This window comes from Gigantopelta aegis, chromosome 10, assembly GCF_016097555.1.
Source record: "Gigantopelta aegis isolate Gae_Host chromosome 10, Gae_host_genome, whole genome shotgun sequence".
In the NCBI taxonomy this organism is placed as follows: domain Eukaryota; kingdom Metazoa; phylum Mollusca; class Gastropoda; order Neomphalida; family Peltospiridae; genus Gigantopelta; species Gigantopelta aegis.
The window spans coordinates 79359213-79381551 of NC_054708.1; the positions used below are offsets into that span (position 1 = coordinate 79359213).

Here is a 22339-nt window from a genome sequence, read left to right on the forward strand (position 1 = left end):
ACAGCAGGTTTCCTCAAAAAAACAGTGTCAGAATGACCATATGTTTGACGTCCAATAGCCGATGATAAGATAAAAAATCAATGTGCTCTAGTGGCATCATTAAATAAAACAAACTTTACTTTTTAGTGTATGTTCCAAGTTTCCAATTCGGCAGACCGATTAAAAATGTACCAGATTTTCTTCCTTCAAATTGTGCACTTTTTTCTCTTTGGCATTAATCTTATGGGATATTCCAAATGCCATAGCACCAAGACCCTCCCCCTTTCCCCCCAGCCTGTTAGCGACCCCAGTCGGGCTGCTGGTACTCTCTTGCACCTGCCAGTGCAAGCGATCCCTTCTCCCACCCACCCCAAACTCTTTTCCTGTTCTGAACGGAGGAGCCGGCCGAGCTCGACACCTGTGTCCATGACAGGTGTGTGCTGAAACATCTTGCTCTGAATGTGCATGTTAAGCCCTATACCATACCATACCAAGTTCCAAGATGACTCAAGCATCATGCACCCTTCTTTCATTACATTTCAAATTATTTTCTTACTTATATCCACTTAAGGTTCAAGCACGCTGTCCTGGGCACACACTTTAGCAATCTGGGCTGTCTGTCCATGACAGTGGGTTAGTTGTTAGTTGGTTATTAGTTAGTGAGAGAGAAGAGGGTGTAGTGGCCTTACACCTACCCACTGAGCCCTTAAGAACTCACTCTGGGTGGGAGCCGGTACCAGACTGCGAACCCTGTGCCTACCAGCCTATAGTCCGATGGCTTAACCACTGCACCACCCTTCTAAACTATACTGAACAACAAAAGAAATGAAGCTCAGACAATGAGAATGTCGCTTAATACTGCATCTATATTTTGAGACTGTATACAAATCATGTGTATACAAATTATGCTTTGTTTATGTGCATGTGCATCTTTCGTATCAGAAACGACTGTTGTTTTTTTACAGTGGATATTACAGTGATTGACAAAGTGATTTGATTTGCTTGGCTTCCCACCTGCGGAGGCCAGACGTCACTGTGTAACGACTGACAGATGTAGGACCAGGCTTCTGTGGTCTGTACCATATAGTTAGTAACAAAGACTCCTTCATTATCAGAGACGAGGCCTGTACATCATTACTGCACTTGCCAAGCAATTACCTGACTTGGGGGGGAACTGAACACACTGTTGTTTATTGTGGGCCAAATCCCATGTGTTTTCCCTGGGCCTGATTGCTCCTGTTTGTATTTTCTCAAATGGGCGGTGATTGAGAATGCACAATGGAGCTGATTTTTTCACTTTGTCATTGCGTGCTAATGAATCTTGTGTAGGAGTGATGGAAATGATAGATACCTGTGTATATTAAACATTTAAATACTTTACCTCAAGTTGTGCATAATGAGGATAGTATTTTATGCAAACAGTTGTTCTGTTCACAGTCAGTTATGTGGTAAATCATTAGGTTCTAAAGTTAAAAGTCAGAAACTTAAAGATCACCATAACTGTATTCATTTATTCCATTTTTCGCTCCAGCCAGTGCACCACAACTGGTATATCAAAGGCTGTGGTATGTGTTATCCTGTCTGTGCATGATGGTGCATATAAAGGATCCCTTGTTGCTAATCGAAAAGAATAGCCCATGAAGTGGTAACAACAGGTTTCCTCTCTCAATATCTGTGTGGTCCTGAACCATATGTGGTCTGATGCCATATAAACATAAATAAAATGTTTTGAGTGTGTCATTAAATAAAGCATTTGCTTCCTTTTAAATCTTTGTTTAATAATTACAAGTAGATTGACCTTTGTTATATTTAAATAGCCCATTTATTTGAAGTTACTTGGTGTTTGTTACTAAATGATAGTAACTGTGCAAGTGGTATGCTGTCATTATATAAAACCAAAAAGAGGTAGTGCTCTGTCTTAAGGGTGCAGAACTTGAAAATATTTTGTGTCAACCTATGTTGATTTGTTTTGTATGATAGTTACAGCTATATATTACTCCCCACAAATAGCAGTTATGTGACCCTCTCGATGCTGTCCTATTTTTCACAGAATGTATTCTGACATTAAAACTGTTGAAATACATGCAGGGGCAGGATTTAGCTCAGTCGGTTGAACCACCTTGGTGGATCCATTCAGCTGATTGGATTTAGCTCAGTCGGTTGAACCACCTCGGTGGATCCATTCAGCTGATTGGATTTAGCTCAGTCGGTTGAACCACCTCGGTGGATCCATTCAGCTGATTGGATTTTATCTCATTCCAACCAGTGCACCACAACTGGATAAAAGTCATGGTATGAGCTTTTCTGTCTGTGTGATAGTATACTCCTTGTTCCGCGATATCGCAACATTTACATTTTTGCGGTTTAGCACGTGCAACGCCCTCAGGTGGCATGTTTATTATTAGAAATGTGATGACAGACAACACATTGTTTTGTCTGTTAACAAATTTGAAGAAATGTAAAAAATTTGGGTAAGTATTGATGGTTTTACTGTTTGGTCATAAAATAACAGAGAGTGTGATTTTACTGACACCCCGATGGTTATAAATAGCCCCAGTACTTACAATACACACATACAATTCTGCTCTGACAGCTATCAGACTGTCGTCTGGTTGTTGACAATCAAAACGAGGCTATACATGGTGACAGTGTTACTATATTTAGAACGCGCAACCTCTAGAAAAGTATGGAAACATTTAAGGGCCATGCCTATATTTATTGGCAAGTTAAACAAAACACATAACTTTTAATATGTTCTATTCTTGGTTTCACTCGATAAATATTGATTATATAACTGCTGAATCTTACTAATATGATGAACAATTAAAATAAATGCCCTCACTGACTTGCAGAAGAAGAATAATTATTATTACCGACTTTTCCATTGAAAAATGTAAATATGTTATTACAATTGAAAAACGAAACGTTTTAAGTTGACCTTTCTTCATTGTTGTGTTGAAGTTTGTTTACTAGACATTACTAAAATGTGTTTACAAAAAGAGCCATTTTTGACCCGTGCAGTCCACCGTATTGTAACGTTTGCGATTTACCGCGATATCGTGGTAACCTCCCTTGAACGGAAGCCAGTGCTATGGTGTACTTCCATCAACTGTTTTAATGTTAGAACTGCATTTATTTGTCAACACAATGGCATGGACATGATGCAGATATAGTAAAAATTGCAACCCAAGTATATTTACCTTCATATATGTTAGTGCATTTTTTTATTTCTTCCAAATAGTTAAGTACCGCGATATCGTGGTACCTCAGTATACATATAAAATATCCCATTCTGCATCAGGAAAAATGTAGTGGGTTTCGTCTAATGACTACGTGTCAGAATTACCAAATGTTTGACATCCAATAGCCGATGATTAATTAATCAATGTGCTCTAGTGATGTCGTTAAACAAAACAAACTTTAACTGTAAGTGAATGGTGTGCAAACTTAAAGAGTTGTTAAGCGCATAATATTTCTTTACTTTGCTTTAACACATACCACTTAATATAACACATGCCACTTAATATAACACATGCCACTTAATATAATATGTAAAGCAGTATTTATATCTTAACTTGCATATTGTACATCAGTATGTTTTAAAGTTTGTTTTGTTTAACGACACCACTAGTGCACATTGAAAATTGATCATCAGCTATTGGATGTCAAACATTTGGTCATTTTGACATATAATCTGAGAGGAAACATGCTATTTTTTTCCATTAGTAGCAAAGGATCTTTTATATGCACCATACCACAGCCTTTGATATACCAGTCATCGTGCACTGGCTGGAACAAGAAATAGCCCAATGGGCCCACCAATGGGGATTGATCCCAGACTGATCACGCATCAAGTGAGCGCTTTACTACTGGGCTATGCCCCGTCCCCTAGTATGTTTTAATTTCAGCCAAGATTTATCTTGAAATTGGTCTTACAATATACTGGGTGATGACCCTACAGCCTCTTTGCTTTGAGCTACATACCCCCAACCCCCACTGACAGATCATACAGGACTGAGCCCTTGTGTTATTATCCATTCCAGCCAGTCTACTCTCTGACTGGTATACTAGTATGTTTTAATTTCAGCCAAGATTTATCTTGAAATTGGTCTTACAATATACTGGGTGATGACCCTACAGCCTCTTTGCTTTGAGCTACATACCCCCAACCCCCACTGACAGATCATACAGGACTGAGCCCTTGTGTTATTATCCATTCCAGCCAGTCTACTCTCTGACTGGTATACTAGTATATCCAATTGTATGATGTATGCTATCATGTCTGTGGGGAAAAAATGTATATTAAAAAAGTGCTTGCTGCTAAATGGGTTTCTCTTTTCATTCTTTAGACAGTGCCACAATTACCATATATGTTAGACAGCTAACAGGCACTGATCAAACAATGGACTGCGATATCCTGTGCTTTATTGGTCTGCCAATGATGGGTGAATAATTTTAGCCGGGTCTGTGCAAATGGAATTTACACAAGACTTGCGAGAAATTTGTACTCTTGCGTCACTGGTTTCTGTTTCCACATGATAAATCGTTTCTGTGTCGCCAGTGACACTTTCCCCAATATCATGTTTACAGGCATTTCCATTTTATATGATATTGACCACAGTTTATGACTACTCAGTAGCCAAGATCCGTATCTCGGAAGCGGTTTTGAAGAACATTGGTCGGTTGTTATGCTGGAGAAGCTAGATTCTGCATTAGGAACCACAAATATAAAATTAATTGGTGACCATCTTTTTTTTTGTCTGAAATTTTGGGACGGATTAATCGAGAGAGTTTTTTTATAATTTAATTGAAGAGTTTAGGCGCAAAATGTGATATATCCATTTTTCATTTTCAGTAAAAGTGATTTTTTTAATTGGCATATATCGCTTTTTGATAAAAAAAAAAACGGGATTTACCCAATACGGATCAATCACGTTTTGCAACAAATCAGCGGGCCTACGATTAGCCCTTACTGACATACAATAATGGCTTTGACTCAAAACTAGAAAGAAAATGGTTTATGTCATGTTTTGCGCCTGAACTCTTCAATTTTTTCAAATGAAAGTGGAATATCCTGATTGAATAAAGAACTTATAAAGTACTGAAGTGTTACATAAATATCAGTCTGGTGTTATAAAATTAGGAAAAACTTTTAACTTGTTGGATTTATTGGGATCAAGTCTCTTTGGTGGACCCAGTTGGGTTTTTTCTCATCTCAACCAGTGCCCCATGATTGGTATATCAAATGCTGTGGTATGTGCTGTCCTGGCTGTGTGAAAGGACATATAAAAGATCCCTTGCTGCTAATGGACAAATGTAGCAGGTTTCCTTTGAAGACTGCATGGGTGTCAGAAATACCAAATAGTTGACATCCAATATCCAGTTATTAATAAATCAATGTGTTCTAGTGTTGTCGCTAAACAAAACACAAACTTTAATTTGTAGCTTTTGAGGTCAAAGATAAAAAATCAAAAAAAAATCTCATTGTCCCTTTCCGCATCTGTCCTTTGAATTCATTGTTATTTCTTCCTGATTTGGTAGCTCCTATCTTTTAACTTCTTTCGCAGTTCAACTCCACATCCCAGACCTTGTCGCCAGATGAGGGCGAGACGTAGCCCAGTGGTAAAGTGCTCGCTTGATGCATGGTCGGTTTGTGATCGATCCCCATCAGTGGGCTCATTGGGCTATTTCTCACTCCAGGCAGTGCACCACGTCTGGTATATCAAAGACTGTGGTATGTTCTATCCTTTCTGTGGGATGGTGCATATAAAATATGCCTTGCTGCTAATCAAAAAGAGTAGCCCATGAAGTGGCAACAGTGGGTTTCCTCTCTCAATATCTGTGTGGTCCTTAACCATATGTCTGATGCCATATAACCGTAAATAAAATGTGTTGAGTGCGTCGTTAAATAAAACATTTCTTTCTTTGTCTCCAGATGTACATGTAGCATGTGCTTGTCTCTTGTGGCCATCTATAAATGTTAAAACAAAAGTGCTTTATGCTAGTGAATGTTGGATTCATGTCCCACCTGAGGCAGTTGGTGATTTTTCATTCCAACCCAGTGTAAGACCACATATATTGAGTTTCACCCACTTCACAGTTATGATTATATGGTCTTGTATCCCACATGGGGGATACTATTACCCAGCTAAAATGAAAGGATCCATGTACTGCAGTTTCTGCATGGTGATACAGAGCTGACTCAAGTGACAGAAAAGATAGAGCAGGGCCTTGTCAAGTAATCCCATACCGAAATGGAAATACTGCGGCTTCACCATTCATCTAATTATCATCATGATCATCTATATTCATTTGTAGCATCTTTTCAACAACAAAAAGAAGAAAACAAGTGCAACTGTTTTCTTTTATAAAAAGTCACAACTTTGTGACTTAATTGGTCAATTTGTGAGCAGACATATTTATCACCAGTGGTTCCTGTAAGCCAGAGTGGGTGTATGTTTCCTATGGAGATTCATGCACAGTGCAGGCCATGTGGCAAACAGTGAATATAACTGTTAAAAGGGGTCTATCTTCATGATTGCTGCATGTGCACGTTGTTCCCAAATGTAAACAAATGATTCTCCGTGGTGTTAATCAGCGATGGACTCACCAATATATAGCTCAATATTGGAGTTGTCAGTCTTCAGTCACTAATCGAAGACCCAATCTGAAAGACTCCAAACACTTTTCGGAAGCACTCGTATGTTCTGACCTTTTAATGAAAAAAAAGATCGGTCTATTTTGGTTGTTATCTGTGTACGCTTCAAAGACAAATTTGTAAAAGGTTTTGTTATGAATGTGCACCAAATTTGTCATGTAATGCCAGCAGCCATGCCTCTGTAATGGGAATGCATTAACAGTTGGTTTTCTCTATTGGTGCTTTTCAGCCTCCAGTGCTTGCTAACTAAGTTAGGAAATGGATATTTTTGCATCAAAACTTGACTGTTAGATCAAATCAGTAGATATGTTCAGACACTGGAAATGTAATTCTAAAACATTTAAAAAAAAAAATGGATGTGTCAATTTTATGAATTTTTGTGTTCAAGGATGCTTGATAAATGACACTTGAGCACATTGTAAAGAAAACCTGTTATATGGGCCATTTAAATATTAGGTACCATTGGTTTGGTCAAAATTAAACACCTTTCTTACACCTTTGAATTTGAAAAAAATGATTTTTAGGTTTGAAAGTCTTTGAATTGTAATAAAAGTCTTTAAATTCTTACAAATCATAATCAAAGCAATGATGATATATTTTATAGCTGCATGCACTTGATATTTTCCAGTTACAAGGTTTAATCTGTCATGATCCATGTAAAAAAAAGCTCAATTTTTTGCCATGAATAGCAACGTAAACGAACTGATTTGGTATTTTTATCACATTCTGTTGACTTTGACCACTGTGTAAAAATCTTCGAAAGTCTTTGAAAATGGCAGGTAAAAGTCTTTGAAAGTCTTTGAATTTGTTTGGTCTTTAAGGCTATGAACCCTGTTCTACTGATTTTTAATACTTGCCTGAGATGCAGCAGATCTTAAGATCCACCCCTTTCAATGAGACATGCTGGTTTATTTCCCATTCCAGACAGTTTTCCAAAGCTGATACAGTATATCAAAAGCTGTGGAATAGGCAGTCCTGGTTATGGAAATATGAATATATTCAAAAGATATATTCTATTCAAAATTAGTAACATGTGGTGTTAAGAGCAGGCCTCTGAAAATTGTGAGAGTGATTTGTGCATCGTTCGCGCATTGAATTTATGAAATCATTTACATGGTCATGACGGGTTATGTAAAAACAAAATGGGATACATGATAATGTTTTTGTATAACCCATAAATGGTTTACACAAATGTTCAATTCTCAGAGGCCTGTAGAGTGGTTCTTCTAGGTCTATGATTTATTAAATGTCACAACTGCCATATACTTCATCACAAATAAATAAAAATATGTCATTATAACAAAAATATTATTGAGCAAGTGTTGAAATAACCATATCAGATAAATGCATTTAAGAATGTACTGAGAAGTTTAATAAAAAATCCTTTCCCTTTTGTTTTTAAATTCACGGACTCCCTAGCTGTTACATTTAGCCTACACCTGTTTGTCTGTCTGTTTTTTAACATGAATATGAGATGGAGATTTTATACAAATGACACATTGAAATTTTAAACTAGTACCAAGCAGATTGATACATTATATTTTAAAAAATACCAAAATGTTTGACATGCAATAGCTGATGACTTACAAATGTGATCTAGTTGTGTTAAAGAAAACAAAACAAGGCATCTTTTATATGCAATTTCTCACAGACAGGACAGCACATATGATGACCTTTCCTTTGATATACCAGTCGTGAAGCACTTGTTGTGACAATTTGAATAAGCCCTATCAGAGTGTACACACTGTTAGAAAAACAAATCTTTCATTGTTTTTTCCAATGTAAATTAATTGCTGTTTTAAACATATTACTCTAAGCAACTTCCAAGGGTGAGTTTTAGCTCAGTTGGTAGAGTGCTTGACTGAGATGCTTGGCTAACGGGATCAAACCTCCTTAGTAATTGGGGTTTTCCCATATTAACCAGTGCAGTGATATGTGCTGTCTTGTCTGTGGGAAAGTGCATATTACAAAATTCCTTGTTGCTAATGGAAAAACATAGTCGGCTTCCAATAGCCAATGATTAATAATAATAATAATGTGTTCTATAGTGGTGTCGTTGAACAAAACAAACAAACAAACAGATTGCGGATAAGAGTTCGGCTTGTTGGTAATTAAACTGAGTAGGTTGAAACTTTGTCAGTACACTGATATATTAAAAGTGTTTTAACACAGATGTTTTGAATCAGTTTAACTGTTATTATTGCCAATGCACCATTATATGCATATGTATAGAATTATTCACAGACTACTCAACTAATAATGCATTTACAATTATGCAGCTTTTGCTTTTTTTGAGGGCATAAGTTCTCTTAATCAGTTGCAGATATATCTGTAATTATAGCCTTGCATTAGTGTCATATAAAACCAAAAATACCTACACCCAAAGCAGTTTTTATACCAACTCAAAATAGTACACTAATGTGAAATAGTATACATTCTGATGAATGTCTTATGCAGTGGAGTGATTTTCGGAAGTAACAGCAAATTGATGGTTTTTCTCTATCCATTTAGCTAATTTGGCACCTGTAGCACTGAGGAGTGGAGTCAGGGCATTGAGTGTGTTAGAACATGTTCAAGGAGTCAGATACATACATATAGCTCACAGGCAGAGTGCTGGCCTGAGGCGCAATGGGTCATCGGATCAATTGCCCTCAATGGACCATCCTTTGTTTTTCCTATTTCTACATGTAGCACATGACTGGTACATCAAAGGCTGTGGTATGTGGTGTTCTGTCTGTTGGAAAATGCATTGAAAAGAACCCTTGCTTTTATTCAGTAGGAGTAGCTTGTATGATAGCAGCAGGTTTATTTTGTATATCAAGTATAAAAATAATCATAATATACTCTTCAAAAAAAGTAGGGGAACCTGAAATATTAATGTTAATATCAACTATTAGACCTAACATATGTTTTGACCACAGACATCCTAGTAAAGAACGTTCAGGTCTGTTTATCAACACACCAAAACACATTCCATAGTTTGCACATGCATCACGCAGTTGCCCCGTACACGTGCTTGGGGTGTCATTCTCATTCTGTTGATCATACAGTTGTTATTGTTTTGTTTTTAGTCATTTTTATTGTTTGAATTTGCAATGTGGCGTAAAAAAAATGTCAACTTTCAAATTTTACTTCTGACCCCAATCATCCTTCAAGATCTTTGGTGGTCATAAAACCTACTGTAATACTGAACTACCGATTGTAATGTTTGCCTAATTAATTCACTATTATCATATAACCATTCTCCAGAGTTAATATACTTTACAATTTTGGCAATTGTAAATACTTATTAGAGTTCCCCTACTTTTTTTGAAGAGTATATAAATGAGGAAATGTTAGTGAGCATAAAATGTTAGTGAATTTAGCAAAGTCATACAAGACACTAATATTTCATGATGCTGAATTTAAAGAAGCGTACAATAAACTGTTCAAAAAAACTTTTGTGTGATTGTTTTGTCTGTGATTAACTGAACATACAACAATGGTTACATGCTATTGATTAAACCAAAAGGATAGCAAACAACAATGGTTACATGCTATTGATTAAACCAAAAGGATAGCAAACAACAATGGTTACATGCTATTGATTAAACCAAAAGGATAGCAAACAACAATGGTTACATGCTATTGATTAAACCAAAAGGATACCAAACAACAATGGTTACATGCTATTGATTAAACCAAAAGGATACCAAACAACAATAGTTAGTTAGCATGCACCTTACTGCAATTTTCTACTAAATTCAGGATGTCTGTAAGCTGCAGATCCTACAACTTGAGTTTTTTAGTTTATGATATGACGACCTTGCTAAAGTTCTATATTGCTAATATGTCACACATTTGGATTTCTCTCAATTTTAACATTGCTAATATTTTCTGATTTACAGTATGTTAAACACCATGACCCCTCCTTATAAAACTTTAAAGTCTATAGACTCAAATCTTGAATGAATGAATGAATGAATGAATGAATGAATGAATGAATGAATGAATGAATGTTTAACGACACCCCAGCACGAAAAATACATTGGCTATTGGGTGTCAAACTATGGTAATGATCAACATGAATATAAAAATTCAAGGTTTAAACAAAAACAGTGTAAAGAACAGTGTAAAGAACTGTGCAAAAACACAAATATCACAGAATTTTACGGATACTGAATTTTACTCAAAACTTAAATTTTGTGCTGTATTGGCTATTCTCAAAGAAAATGTTACACCCCTGCACCACAGTGAGGTTACAGCACGCGCAGGGGTAAATCTTTAATGATGTCATGCAGTTACAATGTGTATTGCATTGCCATGATATATTAATGTTTTAGACTCTTTGAGTTCAGATTCTTTCAACGTTTTATAAGCATTTAACAGATCCCTTGTAGTAGTAGCTAGTGTTATATTATAATAGCCAGATTTGAACACAGATGACTTATAAACTTTGTTTAAGTTAATTTTGACCAGGGATGCAAGGTTTGTTTTCATTGTAAAACCAAAAGCAAATATATTTTGTACTACATGTATACACGTGAAAGACCTATAAAAAGTCAGATTTTAAGGGGTATCCAATGTAGATAGGTTCTGTTCTAGGGGTATCCAATGTAGATGGGTTCTGTTCTGTACCGATATTAAAAAAAAGTTCATGGAAAATGTTGTTTTAAATGAATTCCGATATACTAATATATTATGATTCAAAGGGAAAATAAATTGTTATATGTATCGCGATACTGACAACTTATAAGATGAAATATCGTGATCCAAAAAATCTCATACTACCAATTCCTAGATTTCACTATAATATAAAAACATATCTACTGGTCCTCAATTAATTGTGTTGAGTGTTTGTTAGACTGCTGAAGTCACACATTCCTTTCTTTTTCTTTGGTCTGACAATTAAAAAGTCATGCAAGTACACAGCATGAAAAACGTTACATGTTGAGGTTTGTCTTCAAACAGAACGTGCTGCCCTTCAGATAAACACGTCTTTAAAGTCTTGCATGTTGAAAAAATCCCGCTCCATGCCAAAACCGATAAGATTTTCATTGCAAGCTTGTATCCACATTAATGTCAAGTCAATTTAAGATATAAAAGTCAAGAAAAAATATTTTAACATGCTTCTTTGGTTGGAGGAAAGGAAGAGAAAGAAATATATGTTTAACAACACCTCAACACATTTTAAACTACAGCTTTCTAGTGTCTAACATGTTGAGGTTCTTAAAAAGTTACAAGAATAAGAAATCGGCTTATACCACATAAACTACTTCTACCAAAAAGCAGCAGTGGATCTATTATACAATTTTTCAAATAGACGGACATTAAATACTATGGACTTAGAAAAAACCCCATAGAAAATAGTACTACATTACTGGCCATTATAGATGCCATTTATCATACAAGTTGTTCTAAAACCTATCTAATGAGCAAAAGTGAGTTAAATTAAGTTTAAATATTTTTTCCAACTAAAACTAATTTTTATCCCTGGTACTCGTAATTAACTTATGCATCACAGACTAATCAATTTCAATTGCGTTCTTTTTTTTCTTTTGATGGTATGGCAGTGCCAGTGGTGACCTGGCTTGGGATGTTTTAAAGCAATCTTAGCTCTGAATGTGATACTATTAAGTGTTAGACTAGTAATACTCTGCTCAGAATGGGATACTATTAAGTGTTAGACTAGTAATACTCTGCTCATAATGGGATACTATTAAGTGTTAGACTAGTAATACTCTGCTCATAATGGGATACTATTAAGTGTTAGACTAGTAATACTCTGCTCATAATGGGATACTATTAAGTGTTAGACTAGTAATACTCTGCTCATAATGGGATACTATTAAGTGTTAGACTAGTAATACTCTGCTCATAATGGGATACTATTAAGTGTTAGACTAGTAATACTCTGCTCATAATGGGATACTATTAAGTGTTAGACTAGTAATACTCTGCTCATAATGGGATACTATTAAGTGTTAGACTAGTAATACTCTGCTCATAATGGGATACTATTAAGTGTTAGACTAGTAATACTCTGCTCATAATGGGATACTATTAAGTGTTAGACTAGTAATACTCTGCTCATAATGGGATACTATTAAGTGTTAGACTAGTAATACTCTGCTCATAATGGGATACTATTAAGTGTTAGACTAGTAATACTCTGCTCATAATGGGATACTATTAAGTGTTAGACTAGTAATACTCTGCTCATAATGGGATACTATTAAGTGTTAGACTACTAATACTCTGCTCAGAATGTGATACTATTAAGTGTTAGACTAGTAATACTCTGCTCTGAATGGGATACTATTAAGTGTTAGACTAGTAATACTCTGCTCATAATGGGATACTATTAAGTGTTAGACTACTAATACTCTGCTCATAATGGGATACTATTAAGTGTTAGACTACTAATACTCTGCTCAGAATGGGATACTATTAAGTGTTAGATACTAATACTCTGCTCATAATGGGATACTATTAAGTGTTAGACTACTATTAAGTGTTAGATTAGTAATACTCTGCTCATAATGGGATACTATTAAGTGTTAGACTAGTAATACTCTGCTCTGAATGGGATACTATTAAGTGTTAGACTACTAATACTCTGCTCATAATGGGATACTATTAAGTGTTAGACTAGTAATACTTATGGGATACTATTAAGTGTTAGACTAGTAATACTCTGCTCTGAATGGGATACTAGACTACTAATACTCTGTTCAGATGGGATACTATTAAGTGTTAGACTAGTAATACTCTGCTCATAATGGGATACTATTAAGTGTTAGACTAGTAATACTCTGCTCATAATGGGATACTATTAAGTGTTAGACTAGTAATACTCTGCTCTGAATGGGATACTATTAAGTGTTAGACTACTAATACTCTGCTCAGAATGGGATACTATTAAGTGTTAGACTAGTAATACTCTGCTCTGAATGGGATACTATTAAGTGTTAGACTACTAATACTCTGTTCAGATTGGGATACTACTAATAATCTGCTCAGAATGAGATACTACTAATACTCTGCTCAGAATGAGATACTATTAAGTGTTAGACTACTAATACTCTGCTCAGAATGGGATACTATTAAGTGTTAGACTAGTAATACTCTGCTCAGAATGGAATACTATTAAGTGTTAGATTACTAATACTCTGCTCAGAATAGGATACTATTAAGTGTTAGATTACTAATACTCTGCTCAGAATGGGATACTACTAATACTCTGCTCAGAACGGGATACTATTAAGTGTTAGATTACTAATACTCTGCTCATAATGGGATACTATTAAGTGTTAGATTACTAATACTCTGCTCATAATGGGATACTATTAAGTGTTAGATTACTAATACTCTGCTCAGAATGGGATACTATTAAGTGTTAGATTACTAATACTCTGCTCATAATGGGATACTATTAAGTGTTAGATTACTAATACTCTGCTCAGATTGGGATACTATTAAGTGTTAGATTACTAATACTCTGCTTAGAATGAGATACTATTAAGTGTTAGACTACTAATACTCTGCTGGCTTGATGCACGGTCAGTTTCGGATCGATCCCTGTCAGTGGGCCCATTTGGGCTATCTCACATTTCAGCCAGTGCACCACGACTGGTATGTCAAAGGCTGTGGTATGTGTCATCCTGTCTGAGGGATTGTGCATATATAAAAGATCCCTTTCTACTAACGGAAAAAATGTAGTGTGTTTCCTCTCTATAATATTGCAGTATATTTAAAAATTACCAAATATTTGATATCCAGTAGCTGATGATTAATAAATAAATGTTCTCTAGTGGTGTCATTAAACAAAAACAAACGTTTTAATTTTTAACTCAAGGAGCAGTGCCGACTTGATCATGACCTTCAATGTCCATGTGTTCCAGCAGTCATTGCAGTGAGGATGGTGCATATAAAAGATCCCTTGCTGCTAATCGAAAAGAGTAGCCCATGAAGTGGTGACAGTGGGTTTCCTCTCTCAATATTTAACTATATGTCCAATGCCATATAACCATAAATTAAAATGTGTTGAGTTCATTGTTAAATAAAACATGTCCTTCCTAAATTGCAGTGAGAAATGACACAATGGGTATGCTGATTGATGTGGGTATTAACACTGGACAGAGTTTATCTCTCAAACTGCAGGCATGGCCATCTGGGAAATTTAGATTCATTTCACACAAAGTTGGTTATCTTCAGTTCAACTTTAAAAATATAAATTTAGGCTCATTATCATAATACAAAATACTAGTAAAATTTTATCTACTTTAATGTATCTGTTTGACAGGGGACGGGATTTAGCTCAGTCAGTTGAGTGCTCACCTGAGGTGCTTGCGTTGCAGGATCAAATCACATTCAAATGATTGGGGGGTTTTCTCGTCAAAGGCTGTGGTATGTGCTATCCTGTCTGTGGGAAAGTGCATATACATGTAAAAGATCCCTTGCTACCAATGGAAAAATGTAGCAGGTTATAATTACCAAATGTTTGACATCCAATAGCTGATGATTAATAAATCAATGTGCTCAGTGGTGTCATTAAACAAAAACTGTTTGACAGGTTTATTGAATAAATGCAACATAAATATAATGTCAGGTACATATTCAAATAAAATTTGTGCATAAATTTGGTTACAAAAATAAATGATGTATATTATAAAATGTAGAATCTTGCTGTTGGTGAGTTGGTGCAGGAATTACTACAACATGTATGGCCGTATAGTTGTCCTTTTTACTTGGAGACACAGTGCTGCTGTTATATGTATACAGGAGTTTATATAAAGAAGGCTACAGGAGTGGCCATTAGATAACATCTATCTTATGAGTTATTTTAAAACGTATCTGACAAGAAAAAGTGAAAGTCATCACTTAGGTGCAGTCAGGAGTATGTCATGAAATCAATAGTATAGACATATGTGTTATTAATTGGTATGTGTTATTAATTAGTATGTGCTATTCATTGGTATGTGTTATTAAATGGTATGTTTTATCATAAATAATGAACAGGTGTGTAACAAAAACTGTTTATAAAAAGATCTATTAACAACACCCAGTATAACAAAGTATGATGACACCTCCAGTGGTCATTTTACCACAAACTATACATCTTGTTTGTTTCAAATTATTTTTGTGCTTATGTTAATGTTCAAGCCGGCTGTCCTTGATACACATACACCTCAGCTATCTGGACTGTCTGTCTGGCGACCATGGGTTAGTGGTTAGTGAGAGAGACATTAAGCCATTACAACTTGATTTTGAGTTAGAGCCAGTACCAGGGTATGAACCCAGTACCTACCAGCCTTAAGTTTGATGGTTTCAACATTATGCCATTGAGGTTAGTCCTGATAAGGAGAAGAATGTCTGTATAATACATGTATATATACTGAGGAAAAACAAGAATACAGACCAAATTTACTATACAGGGATGAGAGAGCTATGCTGAAATACGTAAAATGCACTTTTCCATTTCGTCTCAAGCAACAAACACATGATGTTCAATATTGTTGACCACACAAGGTTCATTTGCATGTTTCCATGGTTTCAAGTTTATGATGTGTGCATTATATTATAAGTTATAACCAGTTTAGATTTGTTAGCACTGAATGCAATTTTTGGCAGTTCCAGGGGATGCAAACAACAGTTTTCCTTCAGGGGCCCTTGAGCGGCCCCTGCACCCCAACCGCAGTAAACGTTTTGGTTCCCGCCCCTCACATCCCTGAATATACTACTAGCATCCTAATGTTTGTTTAAAATACAAAGATGTACATATAGTGGGACTGAATGTCATCAATGTGGGGTTAACTTCCTAACACTGTGGACAATGGTTTTGGTTGCAGTCATTCTTCCCAGTTAGTGTTGGTGTCATTCCTCATTTCTTTTCATCAGGATTTATAGGATCTTATCCAGACACACAACATTGGAATTATATTAACATAATGGGCAGTTTTGGGTATTGACACCCAGTACCGGTAGTTAATGTACATTTTTGCACTGGGGTGTTGTTTGAACATTCATTCATTCATTCATGCTTCACACACACGCACACACACGCACACGCACACACACACGCACACACGCACACACACACACATATATATATATTACAGTCCCACCAAAGTATTGATTCTTCTTGAGTGTTTGGTGACAACTTCTATCCCTCTGCCTCCCTATCCTTTTTTCACCCCCTACACTAACAAGATCCAGCTCTGGAATAATATAATAGTGGTATTTGTTCGGTTGGTCTGCACTGATGAATGTGTCATGCAGCACCACGATACCATGCCCACTAATGACGTCTTAGTGTCATCGTGATGGTGTTACGGAGGTCTGAGAGTCATTATCACAGTCCTCCATCACTGTCCGCTGCCTCTCTCCAGCATCGCTTATCTGAAACACAGACTCCTTGAGACACGGTGTTAACTGTGCAAATTGTCTTATTGTGTTTGTAATGAGCTTTCGAGCTTTCGATCCACACCCTGACACAGCAAAACTGTCTTAATTACGTTATACAGATACAAAACACTATACGTCCTGCAGATCTGTCAAAACTGTGAATAAAGCAATGGAAATAATGATACAGCAAAACTGTCTTAATTACATTATACAGATACAAAACACTATACATCCTGCAGATCTGTCAAAACTCTGTGAATAAAACAATGGAAATAATGATACAGCAAAACTGTCTTAATTAAGTTATACAGATAGAAAACACTATACGTCCTGCAGATCTGTCAAAACTCTGTGAATAAAACAATGGAAATAATGATACAGCAAAACTGTCTTAATTACGTTATATATACAGATGCAAAACATTATGGGCCGGATTTACAAAGCCTGTTTAAGTTTCACACACATTTAACTATGTATATTTACAATTAAACACCTATATTTAAGAAAAACGGGCTTTATAAATTTGGCCCTATATGTCTTGAAGGTATGTCAAAACTCTGTGAATAAAATTAATCAACTCGGCAACAGTTAAGGTCTAGTTTTTGTCTATATATGGTGAGATAATTTTCTTACACTCCCATTGTTAAGAACACAATTTGTCCCACATATTTAACACATACCAATAGCACACACGTGTGTATTATCAGTTTAAAGACATATGACTGGCTGCTCCTAGGCAATGACACAGTGAAATAATTTTCTTACACACCCGATGGCGAGAACACCATTAATTACTGTTTATAATACATACCAGTATCACACATACATGTACTTCCATAAGATAAGTGATATATAATAGCCACTCATGTAGTATTCTCTATTTAAATTTGGCTTTTGCTAAAGATCATGACAGTTGAAGATTAGTTTTACAAGGTCATGATCCTCTATATAAGTTTAAAGTTTGTTTGGTTTAACAATACCACTAGAGCACATTGGCTGGAACAAGAAATAGCCCAATGGTCTCACCAATGGGGATCAATCCCAGACTGACTGTGCATCGAGCAAGTGCTTTATCACTGGGGTATGGATCCTCTGTATAAATGTACATTCATTTTAGTTTATGTCCCAAGTGAAATAATTTTAAATTTGGCTCTTGCTAAGTGTCATGCCAATTGAAAAACATTTGAGCAAGGTCATTATTCTTTCTATATCCATGTATACACATGTAGAGGGTAATAAGTGACTTACCAGTTATTATAAAGGTAGTCCATCGTGAACTAATGTTCATTTGGCACTTGCTAAACCTCGTGACAATTGAAAGTTATTTCAACAAGCTGGTTGCTAGGATATTAACAGCATCCAACCAAAAATTGTCAGGAACAAACATACATCATTGTTATTTTGTTCATTACACCAGAATTCACACTTTCTGGCACCGACAGGAAATGTAACAAAGGAAATGTTTTCGTGGCAGTGACTGCACCTTGATGTATATGTAGGTCTATTGATTAATAGATTTAACGATGGTTTTTTAAAACATATTTTATGTATTGGTTAATAATTGCAGTGCATTAATTAATCAGTACTGTTCAGTCTTGTGTTATAATTATGATATTACACCTACTAGCTGTAAACCTGTGCTTAACAAGGGAAAATTTGGATGGAGTGTGACGTGGTCTTATAATAGGCTTTCCCTAAAAGATATGACCGTATATATTGCCACATCTGTGATACGTTATGTGATAGCAAAGATGCATGGCTGCACTCATGGTGGAATTGTTAGGGAATTCATCTTTGTACATACTATTTAGCACAATGTATGTATGTTAGTGGACTGAATATGAGAACAAAAAAGATCATTACATTATGGGCATTTGAGTTAGTACAAAGATGCAGTGCTGATCAACAGAGGAGACCGAATCAGTAGGATGAGAAAATGAAAAAGGCCATGTGTATTACATTATAGATAAAGCAGATCAAAAGAGGAGCCTTGGTCAGTAGGATGAGAAACTGAAAAAAGGCCATGTGTATTACATTACAGATAAAGCAGATCAAAAGAGGAGACCTGATCAGTAGGATGAGAAACTGAAAAAGGCCATGTGTATTACATTACAGATAAAGCAGATCAACAGAGGAGACCTGATCAGTAGGATGAGAAACTGAAAAAGGCCATGTGTATTACATTACAGATAAAGCAGATCAACAGAGGAGACCTGATCAGTAGGATGAGAAACTGAAAAAGGCCATGTGTATTACATTACAGATAAAGCAGATCAAAAGAGGAGACCTGATCAGTAGGATGAGAAAGTGAAAAAGGCCATGTGTATTACATTAAGGATAAAGCAGATCAACAGAGGAGACCTGATCAGTAGGATGAGAAAGTGAAAAAGGCCATGTGTATTACATTATAGATAAAGCAGATCAAAAGAGGAGCCTTGGTCAGTAGGATGAGAAACTGAAAAAGGCCATGTGTATTACATTACAGATAAAGCAGATCAACAGAGGAGACCTGATCAGTAGGATGAGAAACTGAAAAAGGCCATGTGTATTATATTACAGATAAAGCAGATCAAAAGAGGAGACCTGATCAGTAGGATGAGAAACTGAAAAAGGCCATGTGTATTACATTACAGATAAAGCAGATCAACAGAGGAGACCTGATCAGTAGGATGAGAAAGTGAAAAAGGCCATGTGTATTACATTACAGATAAAGCAGATCAAAAGAGGAGACCTGATCAGTAGGATGAGAAAGTGAAAAAGGCCATGTGTATTACATTAAGGATAAAGCAGATCAAAAGAGGAGACCTGATCAGTAGGATGAGAAAGTGAAAAAGGCCATGTGTATTACATTATAGATAAAGCAGATCTACCCCATGACAAGTTTGGCTTTAATTGAATATAACAAGGTCTGACGATTCATGCATGTTGAGGGTAATAAATGAGTAACCAGTGGTTATCAAGTTAATTAGCTCATAAAATAATGTTCATAAAAGCTTGGCGAAATTAAGCACTATTTTATTATCCTCTGTACTGCATACAGAAGATAATAAATAGGTTACCAGTTACAGTCCAACCTGTGTTAAGCAGCCACCAAAGTGAGTATCAAAAGTGGCCTTTTAACACAGGTGTCTGCTTCAAACAGGAGACACAGGAGCAGACTTTTTCTATTTTTTGTCTGTCCATTGATTTACCCATCTTTTTGTCACACTTGCAACCCATATTTGGCAATAGATTGTTTTTATAAATAGAAATTTTGCTGGAAATGAAATTTTTACCACACATACATGCATGCATACCCACACACACAAACACACATGCACATGAACATGCATGTATTCACACACAGACACAAGCAGGCATACACATATCAGACACATACATATACACACACCACATCACATCACACCACACTACACCATACACATATTAAATACATACATATACACACACACCATATACACAGACACCCAACCCCCCACAAACACACACACATACACACACACATAGAGGTACACACAGACACATGCACAGACACACATGTACCACAACACATACATAACTACAACACAACATACACACACAACATAACACATCACAGAATGCTGTTTTTAATAACATCTTTACGTAAAATAACCAGAACAAAAAAGCATGTATCCCCAAACTGTGCTGAAGATAATGAATATTCAAGAGTCTGTAATCATGTGTCTATACTCAAGGAAGTTAAAGTGATCGATGGGAGTGAATTTCGTCTGGGGGAAAATCTAGTACATATTAAAGGTCAGGCATGTGCTGTTTCATTAAGGGATTCCGGAAATAAGATGCAATGACTATTGATACCATCACATTTAGTTGAGTCTCTTAGGACAACCGTCTTTGAGAGGTGATGACAACTATGAATACAAATACCAGAATGGGGGCTGATCATTAAGGAAATGTCTGACCGTAGAATACCAGAATGGGGGCTGATCATTAAGGAAATGTCTGACCGTAGAATACCAGAATGGGGGCTGATCATTAAGGAAATGTCTGACCGTAGAATACCAGAATGGGGGCTGATCATTAAGGAAATGTTTGACCGTACCATGTAATCACTCCTTCATCTTTCCTGGATGAGTCAGAGAGAAAAAGGATGTTTAGGGGGTGTAGCTATGGCCTTAAGGAGTAGAATCTGGCCCAGTTGGCCCAGTGATACAGCGTTCTCTCGATGCGTGGTCGGTGTGGGATCGATCCCTGTTGGGGGGCCCATTGGGCTATTTCTCGTTCCAGCCAGTGCACCATGACTGGTATATCAAAGGCTGTGGTATGTACTACCCTGTCTGGGATGGTGCATATAAAAGATCCCTTGCTGCTACACAGAAAGTGTAGCCCATTAAATGGCGACAGTGGGTTTCCTCTCTCAATATCTGTGTGGTCCTTAACCATATATCTAACACTATATAACCATAACAAAAATGTGTTGAGTGCGTTGTTAAATAAAACGTGTCTTTCTTTCTTTCTAGCCCAGTTGCAAATTCAAAATTAGTTATATTATTACAATGCTTCGCCACATTAAAATAAATAAAAACTGGTCCAGTCACTTTTCGCATGTTTGTTTTGGCTTCATACACAATAAATATAACATATTTTACCATAATTTCACTTTAAATCCATATTTCGTTTATAGTAGAATTATTTAATTAAAATATGTTTTCAAACACAGCCAGGTGCATTAGTAATGTTCAAATTAAAATAAAATGTTCAATAGCAATTTTGAATTAAAATGTTTTCACACTGGCCTAGTTATAGGTCCTTGGGTAGTTGTAATGGCCCGTCGGTGGCTATATTGGCCCTCGTCATTGCCTCGAGCCAATATAGCACCGGAGGATCGACACAACCTTGACCCCTGTAAAAACAGTTCCGAGAATAGATAACACAGTTTACATATCGGTATGTTTTTATTGTTAATACTTTTAGACAAAATATTAAGTTTAAGTTTTAAAAGATGAAATAAATAAAAAGTACCATTTGTCAAATACATCGTATAAAACAATTACAGTTAGAAATGTTATATTTATTGTGTACGAAGCCAAAACAAGGGTGCAAAAAGTGACTGTCATCGATTAGGCATTCTAAGGGGGATGGGTGGGTGTTAGGGTAAGTTACAATGTAGTTTGATGAATACTAAATAAAAATATTAATTTTTTGACAATTTTTATTTTGTTTTGCAAATAATTTATAGTCAGTCCCATCATTCTATTAAAAAAAAAGTGTGAATAATTCTGTTTGGTTTGACGTAAGAAGAAAAGTAAAATTGTTTTGGAAATAACAAAGAAATAC

The 22339-nt window shown here is 36.0% G+C and overlaps 1 protein-coding gene across 2 annotated transcripts in view; it reads left to right on the forward strand.

Annotated features, from left to right (window-relative positions):
• LOC121383253 (Kv channel-interacting protein 4-like) overlaps positions 1–22339 on the forward strand; it is a 473604-nt gene that overhangs the window by 295708 nt on the left and 155557 nt on the right. The window lies entirely within an intron of this gene.